We start from the raw sequence: 6,000 nt of genomic DNA, 5'->3' as shown, positions 1-6,000 counted from the left end.
ACAGCCCAGCAGTAGAGAAACTGACAAACACGGCCTCAGCCCAGGGATCGAGCCCAACATCAACATTATTAAATCATACTGATAACATAGACACTTAATATGTTGTGATTAGAATAGTACATTGTTTTTGTCCTAAATAAATCATAACCCCTTCTTATTTTGAGAAAAGTATCACACAATCCTGTTGTGGCACATTCTGCAAAGGACCTCCTCAGTACTCCTCAGAACTGTCACACTCACCAAAACAAGGAAAATCTGAGAAACTGTCACAGGCAAGTGGAGCCAGGAAGACCTGGTGACTAAATGTGATGTGGTGTCCTGGATAGGGGCTGGGAACACAAGTACCCCGGGTCAGAGCTCAGGGAGTCTAAATAAACTGTGGATGGTAGTAATAATAATGTTTCAGTACTGGTTTACTAATTGTTACTTATGCAGCAATTTTGTATCATATTAACATTATATGTTAATTATAGGAGACTGGGTATAGAATATATGGGCATTCTATACCATTTGCTCAATTTTCTGTAAATTCATAGCTGTTTCTGAAAAAAAAAAATGAAGTCTATTAAAAAATTTAAATGCCTAAACAGAAAAACAAAAATCATAGACCAAAAGCCAGGTCAGGGATTTAAAAGGAACATTATAAAGCATTTTGTTAAGACCTTTACTAGTTTAAGCAGAACAGGGGCTGGGGATGTGGCTCAAGCGGTAGCGCGCTCGCCTGCCATGCGTGCGGCCTGGGTTCGATCCTCAGCACCACATACAAATAAAGATGTTGTGTCTGCCGAAAATTAAAAAATAAATATTAAAAAAAAAAAAATTTAAGCAGAACAAATGCAACTGCTTGGTTGAAAAATGGAGCTTAACCCAGTGTGTGACATTTCTAAATACATTCAGATAGAATCATTATTTTTCATCCACTTAGCATTTTGCTTTTCCAAAGCCCTTTGCAATGTCTGACTCCAGGATGTTGAAGTTTTACCCTTATTCGTATTTTAAAGCTGATGCCATGTCTCTAGCTTGGACAGTCATCTTGGCTCCTGGCTAATCTAAATGTACAATTCAATCAGAAAACTAGCCATCAACTGTCAAGATGCTAAAATAGTTATGGGTATTTTCAAAGCCAGAATTGCAATCGTGTGGCAAGACTTCAGTTTGTTGTCCACAGCTCTGACTCTCAGGACTCCTTTCTTTACTCAGTGTTCTCATATGGAAAACCTCATTGGGGAATTATAGGGTAATATTTTCAAGACTTGGAACTTTTCTATAGTTACCTTGCTAAAAACCCAAAAAAAAAAAAAAAAAAAAAAGCCCTTTAAAAGCATTTTTAAGAAAAGAATTATGCCAGGGTAGCCAAAGAGAAACAATTTTGGGGTTTCTACACTGAGTCAAGTTGTACAAATTGTAGAATATTCCCCTTGGTCCAGGACATGGTTTTACTCCCACACACCACTTCCTACATCTGCAAATTCCAGTGTGTTTGGACCCTCCTGAGAGCTGGGGAATCGTAAAAGAGGAGAGCACTGACTACAGAAACCAGAAAGCTGGCTGTGGCACCTTGGGACTTCTTGCTGAAGGGGCCCCAACTCTTTCCCAGTCTTCCCCTGTCCAGGGCAGAGAAGGGCACATCATCTGGACACCCCCTGGCTCTCTTGCCAGGCTAGTGTTGGAGTTTTTTCGCCCAGGGAGGCTGACAATACATCGGCTTTGTTTTCTAAACCAGGAATTAGGGCACACTGTCTAACATGACAAATTAGATGGTGTGTGAATTTGAAACTCTCCCACGAAGTCCAGGGTGAGTGGCCGTGGTTGCTGCAGAATCCAGAAATGTGAGCAGCAGAGACCTGGGTGTGATCCACTGATAGCAGTGACCTCCAGAGAGGAGCATGGGGACATCCTGGGAGCAGCACCATTGAGGGCTTTTCCTCAGAAGTCTGGAGGCTCAGCAGCAGTACCAGGGGCTGCCCTGATAATGGGAGAGTGCCCAAGCCCCAGGCTCTGCTGTAGTGACCACCCCCTTCTCAGCTGTGGAACCTCAACCCCAGGATGGAGACCCTGGAGCTTCTCTCTCTCTCTCTCCCTCCCTCCCTTCCCCCCACCTTCTGCCTCCGAACAGAGTCAGAAGTGCCAAGGGTTCAGAAAGCATTCCCCCAGGGTTTATTTCCTCTTTACCTGTGTCCTGGGAACACCCAGAAGAAGCTGGGGGACCCCTGCAGAGAGACAACCATTTCTGTAGGCACAGGGTTACCCCCATAGGAAAAAGCAGCCAGGCGATCTTATCACATGCCTCTGAGTGAGTAGAGAGGCGAGTGGAAGAAGGTGCCTGTGAGGAAGTGCAATGTCACATGCAGCATTTACAGGAAGCCAGCCAGAAGATAGCAGGGGACTGAGCACTTGGCCGTTTGCAGCGGATTAAAACAACAAAGGTTAGTGCTCCCCCGCAACCACCACCACCTTTGAAAAACTTTTCATAGCTTCTGTAAAACACCTAATTGATTCTCTTTCCTTGAACTGTCTTTGTTTCTCTAATGGAAAGAAGTTGCTCTGGCTTTGAATATAAGATCCGGTGTATAGGTGGTAACTGCACTTTGTTAGAGGAACAAATATTGAGTGGCTCAATGAAATTCTCAGAACCTCTTGCTTCCCTGTTTAGAACTTCTATGCCTTTAAAAAAGAAACAGAACAAAACTTCAGATGTTTGTTAAATAACTTATTTCATGGAATGCAGCTAAGCCTCTTCTCATTTTTACTTATTAGCATAAATCTGAAACAGGACAGATCATTGCAGACATATGTGGGGTGTTGGAGCATACAGAAATACTGTGAGTAAAAACGTGCCGCAAGGCTGTATGCAAAAGTTGGTTGTTTGTTTTTATGTATTTTTCATCTTGTAAAACACATCTTTTTGGATTATAGTTCACGTTAAAATAATTTAATGTCTATAATTCTTGGGGTTTTTTTGTTTTGGGGTTTTTTTTGTTTTTTTGTTTTGTTTTTTTTTTTTTTTGCTTCCTTTTTTTTTTCTTTCTTGTTAACAAAATGGGAGTAGACAAGGGGTAAGGCTGCTTGACTGTGAGATGAGGAAGTCCTTTGCCTGCAGCAGTTTAAGAAGCCAGCACAGCCTGGATCTAAGGCCAGCAGGGTTTGGAGAAGCCTTGAGGCTTGGCTGTTAGTTACTAGAGCTTTCTGACCTCAGCCTTGTGCTTCCTCTAGAAAGGAAGACTTTTGAAGAGTCCACAGAAGAGCCAGAAAAATGGGTAAAGGGTTGGAAAAGAAGAGCCCAGACACATCTAAAAGGCCCAAGATTGTTTATCTTATGGCCAATGAGGGGCAGTTTGATAAAGAACAGCAAGTCAAGGTTCTGACACAATGACCTGCTGCTTTTAGACCTGTAATGAAAAAGGAAAATGTCTCAAATCTGAGCTAGAAGAAGGAAATTACTTCATTCTTGAACTGTTCTTAAGTGCTAGGACGGGTTAGCCAGAGAGATCACATAGCTCTCTCTGGATGTTTTGGAAAACATCCTAGGTTGCTTTTTTGGCCATGTTAACGTGTTCATGGAGGCAGGGGAGTAACGAGGAGAGGACACTAGGACTCAGAGCTTCCATTTTCATCTCTTCATTCCAGCCGGCGTGTTCTAAACTGTGTCTACTGAAAAACAACAAAGGGGTGAAGGTTTAGTGGACTCACGTGTTGTTTATATCTTAGTCATCCAAACTATCCAGAACAGTGATGAAAGAGGAAAATCATGGTTGGGTATGTCCTCAGATTGCCACATATTTTTCATTTTTTACTACCGTTGTTGTGCAAGAAAAGGGAGAAGATGACAACAGGAAGGTTCTAGCTGGGATCTCAACCCTGGTGGTTTCAGAAACCCTTCACTAGCTCTGACATGAGGCAGTGCACAGTTTCCCTGGGTGTGAGGGAACCAGTTGGACCTTGCTGCCTTCGCCTCTAGGAGAGCCTGCAGTTGGATGGCCTCTTGCTTGCCCACCACCCCTGAGCACTGGAGAGAAGCTTAGAGCTTACCAGTGGGCCCATGTCCCTCGAAGGAGCACTTCTTTCAGTTTTCATTTTGCTTTTTAAATTTATCATAGAGTTTTGCTGTTCAAGGAGTTTTGTGTTATGCTTATCTGATGCTTGTAGTAGAAAGGGGCTTTTTATTTTGTTAAAATACTTTCCAGATGGACCTGATGTCTTTCTTGTGAATGTGTCCTTCCAAAAGCCTTTTCCATTTCTTTTTTTATCTCCCTAGACATTTCTTGGCCCCTTCCCTAGTCTTTTACTTCCTCTATTTTTTTTTTTTTGTGTGTGTGTGCTTGTCTGTTGTGTGTTTGAATTGCAAGAAAATATTTAAAGGGTAATCTTTATGCAACAGCTCTGACCCCCAGGCCTGGAAGGGCTTCTAGAAAAAAAGAGGAGGGCACAGGATGGCAGAAGGGGGTGGATCCTGCTGGATGGTACAGAGCTCCTGGAATAGTAATCTTGTGTGTAATATTCAGACAGGTATTACTTCCAAGGTGAACACTGAGTTCTGTTTGAAGGGGAAAAGTGGAAAAAAAAGATTGGTCACTTGTAAAATGGAGATAAAATGATGAATTTTATTGGGAAGAACAGTTTGAAGACTTTATTCTCTAAAAAGGAAGAGAGTGGCACTGACTTCACGAGTTTCTCTTCTCCCCCAGACCCCGACATATAAGCAGCCTCTTCTCCCCAGAATCCCACATGACACAAGAGTAACAAGTCAGCATTCACAGATGTTTGGGTGATTTGAATCTCAGAGGGATAAAATGATGACATACAAACATTCTTGATAATAGGGAAAAAGAAAATAAAATTGATGGGCGCCACCCTTTAACAGAATTCATTCATTTTTGAGTTGGAATGAGCAAATCTAGAGGCCTAGCTAGCACTTTGGGTTTCTCAGAGAATTTCCTGGGCAAGGGTAAGATATTATTGGCATCACCATCACATTGGGCAATACTAAGCATTGTACATTATTTTACTTGAGTTAAAATACCCATAACATAAAATTTACCATCTTAACTAGCAAGCATGCTGTTCAGCAGCATTAATATTCACATGGTTGTATAGTCAACCTCCAGAATTTTTCCATCTTACAAAACTGAAACTCTGTATCCATTAAACAACTTCCTATTTTCCCTTTCTTACCAGCCCCTGGCAACACCATGCTACTTTCTGTTTCTACAAATTCAACTTCTCTAGGTACCTCAGTTAAGTGGAATCCGTACAGTATTTGTCTTCCTGTGACTTCCTTTTTTCACTTAGCTTAATGTCATTAAGGCTCCTCCACATCGTAGCATGTTGGAATTTGTTTCTTTTTTAAGGTCAGATATCCCACTGTATATGTATGTCACATGTTCTTCATTCACTAATCCATCAATAACATTTGGTTACTTTCACCTTTTGGCTATTGTGAATAATGTGGCTATAAATGTGGGTTTGCAAATCTCTTCACGATCCTCTGTTCAGTTCTTTTGGTATATACTCAGAACCAGTATTGCTGGATCATGTGGCGAGTTTGCATTTAACTTCTGATCATCCAGTCCTCCTTTTCTGGGTATTAAGGATCCAAAGGGGACTTGGACTGTTAACCCAGGAAAATAAGTAAGCTTAGTTGGGCTGTTCTGGAGGGGTAGCCACAGGGAGTATTTAGTTTACAGATTTTCTGGAAGAAAATGGTACACAGAAGGTGTGATGAGCAGCCTGACTGAATAGTGGGCAGTGATTCTTTTGCTGGAAGTGCTGTCTTCTATAAAGTATTACAAGTGCTAATGTCGACTCAGTGACATCACCAGGGAAGGAATTTCCTGTATGCCTGATGGAGTTTTCACTTGGCCATTTCAGTTTCCCTCAGTTTCTTCATTAGTTGGAAGATTGGTGCTACTTTTTAAATAAGCCTGTAAATGCCCCCACTCCCCAAAGCATCAGAAAATGGCAAGAACAATTGCTTTTGTTCATTCATGAAAATGATGAGTG

At 41.7% G+C, this 6,000-nt stretch overlaps 1 protein-coding gene across 5 annotated transcripts in view; it reads left to right on the top strand.

Moving 5' to 3' along the window:
• Nucleotides 1–2,294: 2,294 nt before the first annotated feature.
• The window catches only part of Wipf1 (WAS/WASL interacting protein family member 1), a 78,815-nt gene continuing 75,109 nt past the window's right edge, over nt 2,295–6,000 (top strand). For 3 of the 5 annotated variants that reach the window (XM_015479338.2, XM_048812525.1, XM_015479337.2), the window contains exon 1: nt 2,295–2,426. The gene's annotated coding sequence lies outside the window, so the exon portion shown is untranslated. Of the gene's footprint in view, nt 2,427–2,757; nt 2,823–6,000 lie in introns of all 5 variants that reach the window. The other 2 variants (XM_015479335.2, XM_048812523.1) reach the window with 1 other exon arrangement.

This window comes from Marmota marmota, unplaced genomic scaffold, assembly GCF_001458135.2.
Source record: "Marmota marmota marmota unplaced genomic scaffold, marMar, whole genome shotgun sequence".
Lineage (NCBI taxonomy): Eukaryota > Metazoa > Chordata > Mammalia > Rodentia > Sciuridae > Marmota > Marmota marmota.
This window is presented reverse-complemented; position numbering and strand designations above follow the sequence as displayed.